The sequence below is a fragment of the Balaenoptera ricei genome, chromosome 15 (genome assembly GCF_028023285.1).
Source record: "Balaenoptera ricei isolate mBalRic1 chromosome 15, mBalRic1.hap2, whole genome shotgun sequence".
Lineage (NCBI taxonomy): Eukaryota > Metazoa > Chordata > Mammalia > Artiodactyla > Balaenopteridae > Balaenoptera > Balaenoptera ricei.
In genome coordinates, this window is record NC_082653.1 from 81106619 (window position 1) to 81125983 (window position 19365).

The following is a 19365-nucleotide window of genomic DNA, read 5'->3' on the forward strand; positions in this document are numbered from 1 at the left end:
GGTGGTCTTCACAATTGTTTTTCTTGTTTATCATTTGTCAGCCCCTAGAGAGTGGGAGTTCTGTCTTGTTCATTGCTGCATTTCCAGTGTCTGGGGCAAGGCCTGGCCCACAGCAAGACACTCACGTTGCTGGATGAACATGGGATCTTGGGAGCCAGGCACCTCAGATACTGCTGCTGCTGTTGCCTGCTCAGCCCGCACAGCCCAGGACAGGTCTCCCACTGAGTCCCCAGAGGATGGACAGGTGCACAGGTGGTGGTTGCTTGGAGGGTGCTCTGTTAATGCCCTAAGGCCATTCCTGGCCACTTGATAGTGGATGGTTTTCCAGGGGCCAAGGTTGCTGAATTAGGGGAAGTCCTTGAGTGACCCAGGTCTGTCACTGGAACCCAGGGAGGGCTTGGTCTGGGTTGGATCATGCACACATGACCCTACATCACAAACCCCAGGCACCTCACTTTTCCCCAAACACACCATGAAACAAAACTAGGAGTGTCTTTTCCTCCCTGGAGAACTCCCATACACCCTCCTTTGCCTGGCTTAAATGCTACTTCCTCTATGAAGCCTTCTCTGATTGCCCCCACCCAGCCTCCTCCTCCAGGCAGTCAGTTGCTCCCTTCTTGGTGCTCCCCCTGCTCTGAGTCCCAGTGGCTGGCATGTGGTAGTTACAGGGTGTCTTCACCATCTGCCTTCCCACATGTCTGGGGAGAGGGTTGTGCCAGAATCCCAGCATCTAATTCTGGCTTAGAGTGGTGCTTCCAGAATGTTTGCAGAACAGAGGATTGAGGGAGGGAGGAAGGAAAAGAGTCTGAAAAAATAAAGAATGAGTGAATGTGCAAATGAGATAACCTAGTGATGGACGAATGAGTGAATGAGAAAGTCAGTGCGTACGAGAAAGAATGAATAAACACTCAATAAAGAAATGGATACTCCATGAATGAAAGAGCACACAAGACAGTGGATGAGCAGACAGTTACAGAGCTAGCAGGGCAACCATCTCCATGATACCCCCAGCTCAGGGTCTGGCCCAGAGCTGGTACTTGGCAGACAGCTGCTGGATGGAAGTTAAATGAATGAATGAAATGAATGCATGCACCAAGGTGGGGGAGAGTTAAGGCGTGTAGTTGTGAAGGAGCTGGTAATAGCAACCTCAATATCTAAGCCTAGTATAAGAACGTTGACATGTTTGTCATCCTGTTAAGGAACTGAGAGCCCCAGAGGGGTAAGTGACTGGCTCAGGGTCACCCAGATTCCCAACCCAGCAGGCTGGGGCTGTGAGGGCCTGAGTGATCCCATGACTCACGGATAGATGGACCAAGGCCCCCCAGCAGACCATGGTGGGGCCATCCAGGTGGCACCCTCCTAGGGATGAAGCCAGATTTGAGGTCCTGCTCCCTGGGAGGAAAGGGTGCCTACCCACCCCCACTCCTCACCAACTGTCCCACAAGAGTGGACTCAGACTCTGAGTGACACCCTGTCTGCCACCAGAGGGCAGCAAAGCTCCACCCAGGCCCACATGCCAGCAGCTGGTGCCCCTGAGGCACCAGAACTGGGCACTTAGGGAATGACGTCTACTGACCTGAAAGACACCAATGCTTTGGAGTCTGGCAGATCTGATGCCAAAGTCTGGCTCCACCTGCTCTGAAGCGTGGGCTGGGCAAGCAACCTAACCTCTCAAAGGCTGTTTCCTTATGTGCAAGATGGGGACAAGCAAACCTACCCTTGACACTGGCCAGTGGATAAGATGATGTGACAGATGTGCAGTGCCCAGCACAGCGCCTGACACTCAATAACAGGGTGATCACCTGTCCCAGTTTGGTTCCAAGACTGAGAGATTTCCCAGGATGCAGGACTTCCAGTGCTAAAATGGGGAGAGTCTCGGGCAAAGCAGCACAATTGGTCACCCAGGGGTGGGAATTCCCACTTCAGTCCTTTGAGTTGCGGTTGATACTTAAAGAAGTAAAATAGCAAAAATGTTCACAACTATTCCATAGTTTGAGTTTCTCACTGAATTAGTGAGTCAGTGGTCTTTCCACAATGGTCTCTGTCAGTGACTAGAGAACAGTTCCACCAATGGAGATAGAAACAAAGAATACACCCACTTCAGAAGAGTTTGTCAGTTTCCTATAAAGATAAATATACATGTATCACACAACCCAGCAATCTCATTCCTAGAGAAATGAAGATATATGTCCACCAAGACCTGTATGTGAATACATACAGCAGCTTGATTCATAACTGCCCCAAAACTGGAGACAACCCAAGTGTCCATCAAACTGTGATGTATCCATTCAGTGACACACACCTCAGCAATAAAAAGGAAGGAACTGTTGGTACTTGCAACAGCATGGATGGATTTCAAAAGCATTATGCTTAGGGACTTTCCTGGCAGTCCAGTGGTTAAAGACTTCGCCTTCCAATGCAGGGGGTGCGGGTTCGATCCCTGGTTGGGGAGCTAAGATCCCATATACCTTGTGGCCAAAAAAACCAAAACATAAAACAGAAGCAATATTGTAACAAATTCAATAAAGACTTTAAAAATGGTCCACTTTAAAAAAAAAATCTTAAAAAAAAAGTATTATGCTTAGTAAATGAAGCCTGATCCAAAAGGCTACAACCTGAATGATTCCATTACTTGACATTCTGGCAAGGCCAAAATGATAGAACACAGATCAGCAGTCACCACAGGCCAAGGATACGGGAAGGGGATAGACTGTAAAGGGCCCGAAGGAACTTTCTGGGGTGATGGACATGTTGTGTATCTGGATTGTGGTGGTAGGTACACAAACACACAATCTGTCAAACTCATTGAACTCTACACTTAAAAAGGGTGAATTTAATTGTATGAAAATGATACCTCAATAAACTAGATTTAGCTTATGTGCAATGATGACACTTGAAAGGCATGGGGGCAATGGAAAGTGTAAGTATTGTGCTGTTGGCTGCTTTCTGTTAACTGCTTTACAAGACTTGAAAGGAGAACATGCATGTTCAGGTTAACCAACCATCAACTCAAGGCATGAAGGTCAGAAGGCATCCAGACTGGCAATCTGCACAGAGGCAGCGTTCATCACTGGGTAGACGAGATGGCTTGTCTAGTGGAGGTCATCCAGCCCTGTCCTAAGCCACTCCAGTGATTGTGCAATTAGTCCATGAACAGAGTAGCCATATGAAGGGTATGCACGGGCACAACAGATGGGCTCCCTCTGACCACGGCTGATATATTACTGCTGCTGCTGAATGCCTGAGTTGAATGATCCTTCATGTAGAATTATCCTTTAAGGAACCCAGTCAACCTCTTGGTGGCAATTTTGTTACATTGACCACCTTTCACCCTAGAAGCATTTGTCTTACTGTAATTTATTCTGTGCCATGTAAGGGTTTGCCTCCGCTACCTGCAGTACCTCTGCCAGCACCATCGTTCAAGGGCTTGCAGAATGTATTGGATTTGCCAGCAAGGGATCCGGCACAATATCTCTTTAGACCAGGGGATCATTTTATGGTAAAGGAGATGCAACATGGTGACGGGATTGTACACACCACAATACCCGAAAGCAGCTGACCTAATAGAACATAGAGTGGCCTGTTATATTCTTAGATGAGGTGCCCTCTCAACACTGTGAGAGGTTGGAGGGATATCCACCAGGACGTGGAGTGTGCGTGGAACCTACAGCGATACATGGCCCTGCACGCCCTGTAGTTAGAATTCATGGATTAGGGAACCAAAAGGTGGAAGAAGTAAGTGGTTCCTTTCACTACCACCCCTGAAATCTGCTTGCGAACCTGTACTTCTCATTTTTTCAAACTTAGTCTCGGCTGGATGAGAAATTCCGATTCCTACTAAATTTTTGGTGGTGAGAACACTGTAGGGTACATAGAAGTAGAAATAGAATGTTGGGACTTCCCTGGTGGCACAGTGGTTAAGAATCTGCCTGCCAGTGCAGGGGACACGGGTTCGAGCCCTGGTCCAGGAAGATCCCACATGCCACGGAGCAACTAAGCCTGTGCGACACAGCTACTGAGCCTGTGCTCTACAGCCCACAAGCCACAACTACTGAGCCTGCGTGCCACAACTACTGAAGCCCGCATGCCTAGAGCCTGTGTTCCACAACAAAGAGAAGCCACCACAATGAGAAGCCTGTGCACTGCAATGAAGAGTAGCCCCTGCTCGCCGCAACTAGAGGAAGCCCGCGTGCAGAAACGAAAACCCAATGCAGCCAAAAATAAATAAATAAATAAACTAATTAAAAAAAAAGAAATAGAATGTTGTACACATGAAACTTACATAATGCTATAAACCAATGTTACCTCAATACAAAAGTAAATCTAAAAGAAAAAAGAAAAGAAATTCTGATTCCTGGGGGTCATGGAACACTGGGAGACACAGTAAGGGTTCCAGTGGATTTGGAGCTCTGATTACCACCTGTTCATTTGGGGCTTTTTGGGCCGGGGAAACAGCAGCAAAGGAAGGGGTGGGAATAAATGACCTCAATTATCACGAGGAGCTAGGCGGCTACTGCATGATGGGGCTGTGGAGGAGTATGTCTAGAACTTGAGGGATTATTAGGGACCATTTCTTTCTTTTTTTTGCACCCATGTTTCTTGAAGCTGCAGCAGAGTGGGAAGGGGCCACAACAGGGACCTGATAATTCTCCCTGCTGAATTTCCGTGTGGGGATACCTCTGTCTCACTGGTGGGCCCAGACCGTCTTGGAACCGGAATGTGACTCACTCCTCTTCAGCTCCTTGGCAGTCCCAGAATGATGAGTAGGGCCTGCACCCTTGTCCTTAAGTGCCTCCCACCCAGCTTCAAGGAGCAGAGGCCACCAGCCATCAGCCATAAGGCCGAATCTGCTGCTCCCTCTTTCCCCTCCAATGGTTGAAATGTCACCCCCCCACCTTTCAGCCTGTCTCACAGCTATAAAGACCAGAAGATTTGGAGTATAGAAACTTTGTTTTAAATCCTGGATCTACTATTTACTGATTATTTGACCCTGAGTGAGTCATCAATCTTTATAAGCCTTAATTCCTTATCTCTGAAATGGGAATAATTACACTCATTTCATGGAATAGTTGTAAGGGCCAATGAAGATGAAATTTGTGAACAGGACACAAGCTGGAATTCAGCTAATGGAGACTGGAATATAATGTTACCCTTGACAAGGAAAAGCCTGCCACCTGGGTCCAGCATCCTATTTCCAAGGACCTTCCAGAACTGGCTCCGTCAGTGATTTCATCTTTTTCCAGTGTTCTCACTCTCTGCTTCAGCATATAAACATGCTCCATCTCCCCAGACTCTATGTCCTTCTCCACATACTCTCCTTCCCTCTACCATCAAACCACTTTTCAAAAATTTTAATTATGAAGATAAAAAATAGCCCTAACAAGAGCAAATACAAAGTAATTCCCATGTACCCATCACCTAACTTCAACAATTATTAACATTTTCCATTCTGCCCTTTCCCCCTTCCTGCTGGTAAAGCAAATTCCAGAGATCACATTATTTCATCTGTAAATGATTCTGGATGTATCCATAACAAATAAAAACCTTAAAAAATCCAGTATATTACTATCACACCTAAAAATATTAACAATAATTCCTTAGTATCAACTAATAGCCAATTTTTAAAATTTCCCAATTGTCTCAAAAGATTTTCTTTTACAGTTGGATTATCATCTTTAGTTCCCATGTCTTATCTTACCTATGTCATTTCCCCTCCTTTTTTTTTCATGACAATTATTTGTTGAAGAAACAGAATATTTTTTCCTATAGAATTTCTCAGTTTGGGATTTGGACAAATGCTTTTTTTTGACATCCTTTCATATGTCCTTCTATCCCCTTATTATTATTATTATTTATTTTTTGGGTAAACTCATAATTAGATCTAGAGACTTGATTAAATTCAGGTTCAATTTTTGTTTGTCTGTGTGCTTCATAAAAGGTGCTGTGTTCTTTCCATCATCTGACCTCAGGATCCCCATTGTGACTGTTTGTCCTGCTTTTAGTCATGTTCAGATTGATTGGGGGTTAGAAGTTGGCAGTCTAATCTATCCATTATAAAGCTCCAAAAATCTTACCTAATGGTTTTTGCAGCCTGTAATGGTTGTTCCTGGATCCATTATTTCATTGAGTGCTACAAAATGTTCAACTTCTAATTTCAGCATTCCTTATGCATTTTTAAGCTGGTATTTTTCTCTAAAGAACTTTCCTCATTGCCCTTTATCCTGTATAGAAGATGCTATTTTTTTTTTTTTTTTGGCTGCATTGGGTCTTCGTTGTTGCATGCGGGCTTTCTCTAGTTGCTGCGAGTGGGGGCTACTCTTCGTCGCGGCGCATGGTCTTCTCATTGTGGTGGTTCCTCTTGTTGCGAAGCATGGGCTCTAGGTGTGCGGGCTTCAGTAGTTGTGGCACGCGGGCTCAGTAGTTGTGGCTCTAGGGCTCTAGAGCGCAGGCTCAGTAGTTGTGGCACATGGGCTTAGTTGCTCCGCAGCATGTAGCATCTTCCCGGACCAGGACTCAACCCGTGTCCCCGGCATTGGCAGGCGGATTCTTAACCACTGCGTCACCAGGGAAGTCCCTAGAAGATGATATTGATGCCACAACCCACGTCTCTTTGGCTTCCCTTTGAGTTTACTATATACACGGACAGCTGCCCACCTCAAGTACCCGTGTCTTTCTGCTTCTCTGGATATAGCATCACAGTTGCCAAGAATCTCACCTGAGGTGGATCACTTATGTTGTAGCCTTAGATCTTGAAGGGTATGAAGGAAATGGCAATTATATGAGTTGTGGAGTTGCCTGGTTTTTCTTTACTGCCCTAGAATATTTGAAAAAAGAGAATAACAGACCCAGGGCAGCCAGTGAAACCCAGCACCAAAAGACTGCCTACATGGCAACACCTAGAGAGACTCTCATTTCCAGTATCTGGAGGAAAGTCTATGCTGAAAATCAGACCCTGCAGGAGAGGACAGAAAGAAGGCAACAAAGTAATATTTGAAGAGATAATGGGACTTCCCTGGTGGCGCAGTGGTTAAGAATCCACCTGCCAATGCAGGGGACATGGGTTTGAGCCCTGGTCCCGGAAGATCCCACATTGCAAGGAGCAGCTAAGCCCGTGCACCACAACTACTGAGCCTGTGCTCTAGAGCCCGTGAGCCACAACTACTGAGCCCACACGCTGCAACTACTGAAGGCTGCTCACCTAGAGCCCGTGCTCCACAACAAGAGAAGCCACTGCAATGAGAAGCCCGCGCACCGCAACGAAGAGTAGCCCCCACTGGCTGCAACTAGAGAAAGCCTGCGTGCAGCAACAAAGACCCAACACAGCCAAAAATAAAAATAAATAAATAAATTTTAAAAAAAGAGATAATGGCTGAGAAATTTCTAAAATTAATGAAAGACATGAATCCACATACTCAAGAAGCTCAGTAAACCCTAAGCAGGATAAATACCAAAAAACCATACTCAGGCATGCCAGAGTCAAACTTCTGAAAGCCAAAGACATAAAGAGAGAATTCTAAAATAGCCAGAGGGACTTCCCTGGTGGTCCAGTGGCTAAGACTCTGTGCTCCCAATGCAGGGGGCCCAGATTCGATCCCTGGTCAGGGAACTAGATCCCGCATGCCGCAACTAAGACCCGGAGCAGCCAAATAAATAAATAAATAAATATTTAAAAATAAATAAATAAAATAAAATAGCCAGAGAAAAAAGACACATTAAATTCAGGGGAACAATAACAACAATAGCTTACTCCTTAAGAGTAATTATAGGAATCAGAAGAAATGGAATGACATCTTTAAAGTGCTGAAAGGAGAAAACCCTGCTAACCTAGCCATCTATGCCCAGTGAAAACATTCTTCAAAAACAAAGGCAAAATTTTTTAGACAAACAAAAGCTGAGAGTCTTTGTTTCTAGCAGACCCACACTATGAGACCCCCAGCTAGCTTGGATCTTCAGGAAGGAAAGAAGAAACCTGGAATTGGTAAGTAAATGGAAAAAATTTTCAAGATATGGAAAATAGCATGGCAGTTCCTCAAAAAATTAAACACAGAATTCCCACATGATCCAGCAATTCAACTTCTGGGTATATACTTAAAAGAATTGAAAGCAGGGACTTGGACAGATAACTTGAACCCCAATATTCATAGCAGGTATTATTCACAATAGCCAAAAGTTGGAAAGCATCTAAATGTCCAGTGACAGATGAATGGATAAACAAAGGTGGTATATACATACAGTGGAATATTATTCAGCCTTAAAAAGGAAGGAAAGTCTGACACATGCTACAACATGGATAAACCTTAAAGCCACTATGTAAGTGAAATAAGGCAGACACAGACGACAAATATTGCATGCTCCTCTTATCTGAGGTACTTAGAGTAGTCAAATTCCTAGAGACAGAAAGTAGAATGGTGGCTGCTAGGAGCTGGGGGAGTGGGGAATGGGGAGTTAGTGTTTAATGGGTACAGAGTTTTAGTTTGGGAAGATAGAAAATTTTGAAATTGATGGTCGTGTTGATTACACAACAATGTCAATGTACTTAATGCCACTAAACTGTACACTTAAAAATGGTTAAAATGGTATACCTTATGTTTTGTATATTTTTCCATAGTAAAAAAATTAAAAAGACTACCAACTGTTTAGGGCAACAATGATTACAGTGTATACTGAGGTTTCTAACACATGTAGAAGTAAACTATACGACAACACAGAAAGCTGGGGAAAGGAAGTGTAAATGGAATTGTACTATCAAGTTCTTACATCTTTCCTGAAGTTGCAAAATACGATTTTAAGGTAGACTGTAATAAGGTAAAAGGCATATTATAATCTCCAGATTAACCATTTGAAAAAAATATAAAAAGGTATAACTAAAATGCCATAGAGGAGATAAAATAGAAGAATAGGGGCTTCCCTGGTGGCACAGTGGTTGAGAATCTGCCTGCCAATGCAGGGGACACGGGTTCGAGCCCTGGTCTGGGAAGATCCCACATGCCTCAGAGCAACTGGGCCCGTGTGCCACAATTACTGAGCCTGCGCGTCTGGAGCCTGTGCTCTGCAACAAGAGAGGCCGCGATAGTGAGAGGCCCACGCACCGCGATGAAGAGTGGCCCCCGCTTGCCACAACTAGAGAAAGCCCTCACACAGAAACGAAGACCCAACACAGCTATAAATAAATAAAAATAAATAAATTTAAAAAAAAATAGAAGAATAAAAATAATGCTTGATTCATCCAAAAGATTAAATAAAGGAAAGGAAGAACAAAAAAACAGATGGAACAAATGGAAAACAAGTAGTAAGATGACAGACATTAAATTTAGTGTTCTAAATACTGCGGTCTCCAAAAGACAGACATTGCCCAACTGGATTAAAAAAAATCAACAACAAACCAGTTGTATGCTTTTTACAAGTGACATGCTTCAAGTATAAGGACATAGAGAGATTGAAAATATAAACATACAAAAAGATATACCTGGGCTTCCCTGGTGGCGCGGTGGTTGAGAATCTGCCTGCCAATGCAGGGGACACGGGTTCGAGCCCTGGTCTGGGAAGATCCCACATGCTGCGGAGCAACTAGGCCCGTGAGCCACAACTACTGAGCCTGCGCATCTGGAGCCTGTGCTCCGTAACAAGAGAGGCCGCGACAGTGAGAGGCCTGCGCACCGCGATGAAGAGTGGCCCCCACTCACTGCGACTAGAGAAAGCCCTCGCACAGAAACGAAGACCCAACACAGCCAAAAATAAATAAATTAAAAAAAAAAAGATATACCCTACAAATAGCGACTATAAGAAAGCTGGGGTGATTCTATTAATAACAAAGTAGACTGTAAGACAGAGTACTATCAGAGATAAAGAGGGATATTTCTTAATGATAAAAGGGTGAATTCAACAGAATGACATAACAAACCTAAATGTGTATGGTCTAATAACAGAGCGTCAAAGTACAGGGAGAAAAAAAACTGGCAGAACTAAAAGGAGAAACAGGCAAATCCACAATCATATTTGGACATTTTAACGCTGCTCCCTTGGCAATTAGTTCGAAAAAATGTAGACAAAAACATCAATGAGTATACAGAAGATTTGAACAATACTCTCAATTAACTTGACCTAATTGACATTTATAGAACATTTCACCCAAGAACAGCAGAATGCACATTCTTTTCAAGTGTACATGGAACAGTCACCAAGGGAGACCAGGTACTTCGGTCATAAAACAAGTCTCACTATATTTCAAAAGAGTGAAATTATACCAAGCATATTTTCTGACCACAATGGAATTAAAGTAGAAATCAATAACAGAAGGATAACTGGAAAAATCCCTAACTGTTTGGAAATTAAGTAAAGCAGCTCCTGGTAGGCTACTAAGTCTCTGGAAGAAATTGAGTCTGTCCGTGGGAATCATGGTCAATGCAACCGGAGTGGCTGTCATGAGCTGGATATTGTTAGATCCACTACGTCATAAGGTTAGGTGGGCACAGTACAATCATTGTATGATGGAAATGGTACCTTTGGGATCTGATTCAAGCAGGTCCGAAGGACACAAGTAAACAAGATGAATAGGCAGCCCACTTCTCTTCTGGTGCACTAAGCACCTCTTAGTGTTCACCTATGTAGGAAGGGGTGGGTAATACCAAGACCAGCTGATGGAGGACAAAAAGCCTGGGTCTGGTTCAAAGTAGGTTGTCTTGAAATGCTGGTGAGAGCCAAAAATGGCCTGCTGCTACACTACCTTCCCCACTCAGGGGTATCCCAAGTGGAGAATGGAATAGAAATTCTCCCAGTGGGCAGAACTTTGGGCACTACAGCTGCCATCAGCTCTGTGTTCAGGGAGAAGTGGTCAGAGGCCAGGCTGTACACAGACTCTTGGGTAGTGATGGATAGCTTGGTTGGGAAAAAGATATGTAGATGATGTATGGGAGTGGATACAAAAATGTATGGTTTCGTGCTTCCCTGGTGGTGCAGTGGTTAAGAATCCGCCTGCCAATGCAGGAGACATGGGTTCGAGCCCTGGTCTGGGAAGATCCCACATGCCGCAGAAAGCCCATGCGCCATAACTACTGAGCCTGTGCTCTAGAGCCCGTGAGCCACAACTACTGAGCCCGTGTGCCACAACTACTGAAGCCCATGCGCCCTAGAGCCCGTGCTCTGCAACAAGAGAAGCCACCGCAATGAGAAGCCTGCGCACTGCAACGAAGAGTAGCCCCACTCACTGCAACTAGAGAAGGCCTGCGTGCAGCAACGAAGACCCAATGCAGCCAAAAAAAAAAAAGAAAAAAAGTATGGTTTCTTGGGACTTCCCTGGTAGTCCAGTGGCTAAGACTCCACGCTTCCAATGCAGGGGGCCCGGGTTTGATCCCCAGTCAGGGAACTAGATCCCACATGCTGCAACTAAGAGTTTGCATGCCGCAACTAAAAGATCTCGCAGGCCGCAACAAAGATCGAAGATCCCAAGTGCTGCAACTAAGACCCGGTGCAGCCAAATAAATAAATAAATATTTTTTAAAAGTATGGTTTCTTATGTCTCATGCCAATGCCTATCAGAATACATCTAGTACAGAGAGAGCACCAAACAAACAGGAGAATAGGATGACTTGTCTGGTAGATGTCAGCCAGCTTCTGTCCTTGGCCACCCCAGCACTTGCACAGCAGAATAGCCATGGTAGCAGAGATGTAGGCTATGCATGGACCCAATGGTGCAGGTTCCCTCTCACCAAGGCTGATCTAGATTCTGCAGCTACCGAGTGTTAAAACTATCAGTAGCAGAAACCAACATTGAGCCTTTGATATGGTACCCTATCTTGAGGAGACCAGGCCACTATTTTTTTTTTAATTTATTTAATTTATTTTATTTTTGGCTGCGTTGGGTCTTCGTTGCTGCGCGCGGGCTTTCTCTAGTTGTGGCGAGCGGGGGCTACTCTTCGTTGCGGTGCGCGGGTTTCTCGTTGCGGTGGCTTCTCTTTGCTGTGGAGCACGGGCTCTAGGCCCGCGGGCTTCAGTAGTTGTGGCTCGCGGGCTCTAGAGTGCAGGCTCAGTAGTTGTGGTGCACGGGCTTAGTTGCTCTGCAGCATGTGGGATCGTCCCAGAGCAGGGCTCGAACCCGTGTCCCCTGCATTGGCAGGCGGATTCTTAACCACTGCGCCACCAGGGAAGCCCCCAGGCCACTATTTGATGGCACTTGAGTTCGTCTACCTTAGAAGAGGTAGAAATTCATCTTTACTAGGACTGAAAATTATTCAGGGTATGGGCTTGCCTTCCCTACCTACAGTACCTCTCCCAGCTTACAGGGTACCTCATTCAGGGAATTCACATAATATTGCCTTGGAAAAGGGGGAACATTTTATTTTACTTTATCTTCTTTTTTGTCTTCTTTGGATTCACTGAATTTTTTTCAAGTTTTATGGAGATGTAATTGACATACATCACTGTTTAAGGTGTACAGCATAATGGTTTGAACTTACATATATTGTGAAATAATTACAGCAAAATTTAATTAGCATCCATCACCCCTTATGGATACAATAAAAAAAGTCCTCTTGTCCCTCTAAGTCACAGGACACAGCCCAATTCAGTGTGAGTTATGACTCAACCTCAAACTCACTAAGGGGTATCGAGCAAGGCTGGCAGATTTGGCTGGTAAAGAAACAAACCTTTTTAGATTCAGACAGTTTATCATTTACATCAGGAGCAAAAGCAAGATCAGCCAAGGTGGCAGCTCCCTGGGACCCTTCTTCAACAGGATGACCAAATTTTACCAAAACAAGAGAGGACAATGCAACATGAGGGGTGGGGCACCTTGATACTGAGGAATCAGTTCTGTGTAGTTTGATAGCCGGCAGCTGTACCCTAAGACGGGAAACCTCATACCTCACCAGAACCCAGGAGGTAATGAGAAAATGCCTTCCTGGAAGATGGGGAGGCAGCTTCCTAAGTTCTCATGTTCTGGGAGGGCCACAGGGCGTCCTGCCAACGTTCAGGTCAGCTGTGGTTAAGTCTTGCCTACATGGCCCATGTAGAGGCGCGCATGGTCGCCAGGGCAACAGGGAGGAACCCTTTCCTTTACAGAGTTAAGACTTCTCTTCCTTCCCCAGCTCAGGCTGGTGGCAGGAGAAAGCCTTCAGTCCAGGAAGGTGATTGTGGGTGGATTCTGCCCCCTCTCCCTGCTTACATCCTCACTTCCTAGTTATGTTTTCATCCTGGTAGGGGCAAAAAGAGAGGAGGTGAGGCAATGAGATGGTTCCTCCCTGGCTGGATGCCTCGGCGTTTTCTTAGCCTGGCCAAAGTCTACAGCGGAATCCTCTTGCGGGCACTTTCTTGTTTCCTTCAGAGGACCACATATTGGGTCTTTCTGAGGCACTTCCTGTGATGTGATCTAAATACTTTCCCGGAGAAACTCCAGACATGCAGACTCCTATATCCCGAAGCCGCAGGCTCCTTTAGCTTTTTCAGACATGAGATGGAGAACAGGTCACGCTTTCTCAGCCGCAAGGGAGCAAGTGGAAAGCACCTCTCTCCTTGGGAGGAACTCAGCGCAGCTGTAGCTCCCATCCTCCTTTTTCCTTCTCTCAACTCTTCCATGTGCTTGAAATAGGGGAGTGGATTCGGAAGACCCAGAGTCAGCCCATGACCATTTCCTTTGTAAATTCTGCATTTGATGATCTGCCTCTGGAATTTCACATCTATTGAAATGTTGAGCCTCAGTGGAAATTTTTAACATCACATTACTGACCTCCAAAAATATTTGTCTCTTTTGAGTATCACGGACTCATGGTCTGTCACAAACTCAACTTACTCCCATTGACCATAATTTTATTTTTGCTTTTTGCTTTTGGCCAGTGGATAGCCCTTGAAGCTGGCTCTTTGTTCTTTGTAGTGATGGATTCCCAGTTAGCCTTGAAAGCATTCTTGCTTTCTGACAGCAAGACGTTTTAGGCCCAGTTCGAGGTTTTCTGCCTCAAACATGGAATCAGCTACTCTTTCCAAGGAGCCTTGGTCTTGTATATTCAAACATGGTATTAGAGACCAAAAGTTGGGCCTTAGGAATGCAGACTTTTATGGTGTCACAGGAGTACTGGGGGCAATGCAGGATGACAGAACAGAAAAATTATCTTTTATTTAAAAACAAAAAAGATCATCAATTTATGTAAATATTTTAAACTTAATTACAATTTTACTTAGCCCTTTCTTATACTGATATCAAAGTCTTTTAGTTTATTTTCTCCTCTTTTCTGAGATAGAATCTTTTCTCCTCTCTGTGACATATAACATATTTTTACCAAATTTTATGTACTTTGCTTTAATATATTATACCAAATCATGTGTTTAAATAATAATGTTATTTAAAGCTTCAGAAGGTTTCACTTTTCTAAAACAAAATTGGATCTTATCCAAGAGTATTATAAAAGAATACCCGTGATCTCTTAGCTGTTTTGCTATTTCATTTTTTAACAGCTTTATTGAGGTAAAATTTATACACAATAAACTGCATGTTTATAGTGTATAATTTGATAAGTTTTGACATGTGTATACACTGTGAAACCATTAGCACATTCCAGATAATGAACATGGGCATTACCCGCAATAGTTTGTTTATACCCTTTTGTAATCTCTCCTTTTTGTTCCCCTCCCTGCCCACCCCCCATCTCCAGGCGACCACTGATCTGCTTTCTGTCATTATAGATGGCATTTTCTAGAATTTTATAGAAATGAAGCCATACAGTATGTACTCTCTTTTTGTCTGGCTACTTTCTTTTTTAAAAAAATTTATTTATTTTATTTTTGGCTGCGTTGGGGTCTTCGTTGCTGCACACGGGCTTTCTTTAGTTGCGGAGAGTGGGGGTTACACTTCCTTTCGGTGTGTGGGCTTCTCATTGTGGTGGCTTCTCTTTGTTGCGGAGCACGGGCTCTAGGTACGCGGGCTTCAGTAGTTGTGGCACGTGGGCTCTAGAGTGAAGGCTCAGTAGTTGTGGCGCACGGGTTAGTTGCTCCGCGGCATGTGGGATCTTCCCAGACCAGGGCTTGAACCCGTGTCTCCTGCATGGGCAGGTGGATTCTTAACCACTGCGCCACCAGGGAAGTCCCTAGCTACTTCCATTTGGAATAATTATTATGAGATTCATCCAAGTTGTCATGTATATTAATTGTTCATTCCCTTTTATTGATGAATAGTATTCCATTGTATAGTTATAGCATAATTTACTCATCTACTCAACTATTGATATACCTTTGAGTTGTTTCCAGTTTTTGGTCACTAAATAAAGCTGCTATGAACATTCATGTGCAAGTCTTTCTATGGACACACGCTTTCATTTATTTTGGGTGACTACTTTGGAGTGGAATGGCTGGGTCGTATGGCACTTATATTTTTAACTTTTTAAGAAGCTACTGAACTGTTTTCCAAAGCATTTTAAACATTTTACACACCCACCAGCTGATGATGAGAATTCCAGGTGTTCCAGTCCTCACCAACACTTAGTATGTCAGTCTTTTTAATTTTAGACATTACAATGGGTGGTTCAATTTCCATTTCCCTAACGACTAATGATGTTGAGCATCCTTTCATGTGCTTATTTGCCATCCATACATCTTGGATGAAGTGTCATTAAATGTTTGGTAGAATTCAGGAGTGAAACCATCTGGGTCTGGAGTCTTCTTTGTGGGGAGGGTTTAAACTACATTTTCAAACTCTTTAATAGATAGAGGACTACTGGTGTTATCCATTTTTTCTCGAATGAGCTTTGGTAGTTTGCATCTTTCAAGGAATTTGTCCATTTCATTTAAGCTGTCGAATTTACTGGCATAAAGTTGTTCATAATATTCCTTTATTATCCTTTAATTATCTGTAGAGTCTATAGTAATGTCACCTCTCTCATTCCTGATGATGTTAATCTACTGTCTTTTTGCTTGCATTATTTCCAGTGAGAAAACTATTGTCATCCTAATACGTAATGTGTCTTTTTTCTCTGACTGCTTTTAAGATTTTTCTCTTTATCACTGACTTTTAGCAATTTGAGTATGATATGTCTTGATATAATTTTCTTCATGTTTCTCGCACTTAGGATTTGTTGAGTTTCTTGGATCTGTAGGTTTCCAGTTTGCATCAGTTTTTGAAAAATTTTAGCCATTATTTCTTCAATTTTGGGGGTCCTCTTCTCTCTTTCCTCTTCCCTCCCTTGGGGACTCCAATTACATGTATCAATATATTTAGCTGCTTGAAGTTGTCCCACATTTCACTGATGCTCTGGTCATTTTAAAACAGCTTATCTTACTTAATTTTATTTATTTTTATTGTGAATACATATATATATTTCTGATAAACATTGCCATTTTAAAAAATTGTATATGACACCATTCTTTATAGATTGGAAAAAGTAACCCTTTTTGTGAGTACATGATGAAAATTAATAAATTGTTCTCCTTATTAGGGCAAAATGAAAGCAATACATTGTTGCTATTGTGAGGTTAAAACATTTCAGCTTTTTAAACAGTGGGGCAGCATCCCCTCCTAGATATAAGATCAATGTCTCGGGCTTCCCTGGTGGCGCAGTGGTTGAGAGTCTGCCTGCCAATGCAGGGGACATGGGTTCGAGCCCTGGTCTGGGAAGATCCCACATGCCGCGGAGCAATTGGGCCCCTGAGCCACAACTACTGAGCCTGCGCATCTGGAGCCTGTGCTCCGCAACAATAGAGACCGCAATAGTGAGAGGCCCGCGCACCGTGATTGAGTGGCCCCCACTTGCCGCAACTAGAGAAAGCCCTCGCACAGAAACGAAGACCCAACACAGCCATAAATAAAAAAAAAAAAAAAAAAAATCAATGTTTGATTATTACTTTCTTTTTTTTTGATGTTAGCAGTTGTTGAAGCTTAATGCCTAGGTTCATTTATTTATTGGGAGTTGCAAAATAATATTCAAGTTATATCCTTTTTTCTTATTTATTAGCTGGAATAGATTTATAAAGAGATGCTTCCTCTCACCTACTAAAAAATATGGAACGCTTCACAAATTTGCATGTCATCCTTGCGCAGGGGCCATGATAATCTTCTCTGTATCGTTATAATTTTAGTATATGTGCTGCCGAAGCGAGCACCATTTTAGCCATTTTTAAGCATACGATTCAGTGGCATTAATTACATTCACAATGTTGTGTAACCATCACCATAGCTATTTCCAAAACTTTTTCAACACCCCACACAGAAATTCTGTACCCATTAAGCAATAACTCTCTGCTCCCCTTTCCCCCAGACCCTGGTAACCTCTAATCTACTTTCTGTCTCTATGAATTAGATGGTGTTCCTTAAAGCTCCTAAGCACCAAATTTTAATCTCAATTAGTTTCCAAAACATTTGTCCAACTTAAAAAGCTCCAAGTTGAAAATTATAATACATAAACTACATGGGCATAAAACCTTTAATTTTGGGATTTCCCTGGTGGTTCAGTGGGTAAGACTCCGCGCTCCCAAGGCAGGGGGCCTGGGGTTCGATCCCCGGTCGGAGAACTAGATCCCACATCCATGACACAACTAAGAAGGCCACATGCCACAACTAAGAAGTCTGCAGGTCGCAACTAAAAGATCCCGCATGCCACAACTAAAGGAAAAAAAAAAAGATCCCACATGCCATAACAAAGATCCTGCGTGCCACAACTAAGACCCGGCAGAGCCAAAATAAATAAATAAATAAATAAATAAATAAATTTAAAAATAAAACCTTTAATTTTTTCCCCTTTAATTAGCTTTCTCCATCCAGTCCCAGACAGGGAGAATAAGGTCAGTGAGAGATCACACACAAGCCTCCTCTCCCCTCTAAGACCGGCTCCTTGTCCAATTTGTTTTGTAAGATCAGGATTCTCGATCATGTTAAAGTAGGAACCAGGAGGTTAATTTACGCTACAAGCCAACTGTTAGCTCAGGGACCAGCTGAGGGCTTTTTTGATTCCTCATCACACCGGTTTTTTCTCTGCTATTTCTGAACATTCTATTTCAAATACAGGCAATTTATCTTCATTCTTTAGAGCAGAGTTGTTAACCTGAGGTCCTGGGATGGTTTGTGGATAAACCATTCAGTAAGTCCATTTACTTCAAGGGGAATAAAATGACATCTTTATTTTAATTAACCTCTAACTAAAAACTACATTTCCTTCATTTAAGGAGAGACCACAGCAGTAGTAGCAGCACCTGTCACTTTAGAAGCACTCATAGAAATCAGTGATATTTTCATAGTACATCTTGGTTGTTGCAGAAACTTTGAAGTATCATTTACACTAATCCTACTGTGCAATTACCTTAGTCCATAGAGGTGCTACTAGAACTTGCTATTTAAAGTGTTAATAAACACATATATTATCACATCACAAGTTAAAAAAATGTATTTTGATTACTTTTTAATTATGTTTAGTATTTCGACTGAATTTCAGTATAATTGGTTTTCTTTGCAAGCCTACTTCATGAGTTTTAAAAAATGCTTTAAAACTGTGCGGGGGTCTCTATGCTTCACCAGGCTACCAAGGGGTCTGAGGCACAAAAGAGATTAAGAACCCCTGGCCTTTTGAGGGGGTCACTGTAGAAAACTTCCTACTTGCAGGATGGCAGTTTGGGTCAGATGCATCTTTTTAAAGGATTTTGGGAGAATGATTGAGATTCACTACTCAACATTTACATTAGTGTACTACTTTGCTGTCTCTTAACACTAGGCATATAAGAACACTTCTTGGTGCCAGGAATTTTACTTCTTCTACCCCAAAAGGGCTCACACTTGGCTGAGTTAGAAGCGCCCGCCAGAAAAAACGATTTGAATCATCACTGGTACACCAGTTCCATTTCTGAAGGAAACTGACACCTTCAAGGCCATAAAATACCCAGCTTTCCATTTTGATGGGGCAGGCACAAGTGTGGACCCTCGTCCTCCCTCAGCATACATACCTCAATTCTATGGCAGTGACCTCCTTGGAGCAAGTTCAGCCTTATGTCTGGAGGCAGGACACAGCATTTCCCACTTCTTGGTCTGGCTGGTGGGTGGCTGCAGAAGGGAAAACCCACCCCATGTGGTCAGGCCTGGGCGCCCTCCCAGGGAGACCCTGCACCCTTGGTTTACCCTGGAACCCTGTTTCCAGGTCACCCTTGGTCAAGTGCAAGGGCCCAGATCTAGCCTCAGCGTGGATCTGCCTCTGGGTCGAGGGCCCCCCTCCTAGAAGAGTGTATTAATGGCAGTGGCTTGCCTTTCCACGGCTCTGAGTGCTTTATCTTGGAGATTTTGGGGTAGCCGAAAGCACCCTTCTGTGGCTTATGTAGGGGGACATCTAACCCCACCTCTTACCTGAAGGAGAGCTGGGAGATGGACAGAAAAGGTTTGGATGGTGTAGTCCCGGGCTGGAGAGA

At 43.5% G+C, this 19365-nt stretch overlaps 1 non-coding gene across 1 annotated transcript; it reads right to left on the reverse strand.

The window, feature by feature from the left end:
• Positions 1–16972: 16972 nt before the first annotated feature.
• On the reverse strand, positions 16973–17079 carry LOC132350078 (U6 spliceosomal RNA). The gene has a single exon (XR_009497830.1). It is a non-coding gene; the product is annotated as a U6 spliceosomal RNA (small nuclear RNA).
• Between the last annotated feature and the right edge of the window lie 2286 nt (positions 17080–19365).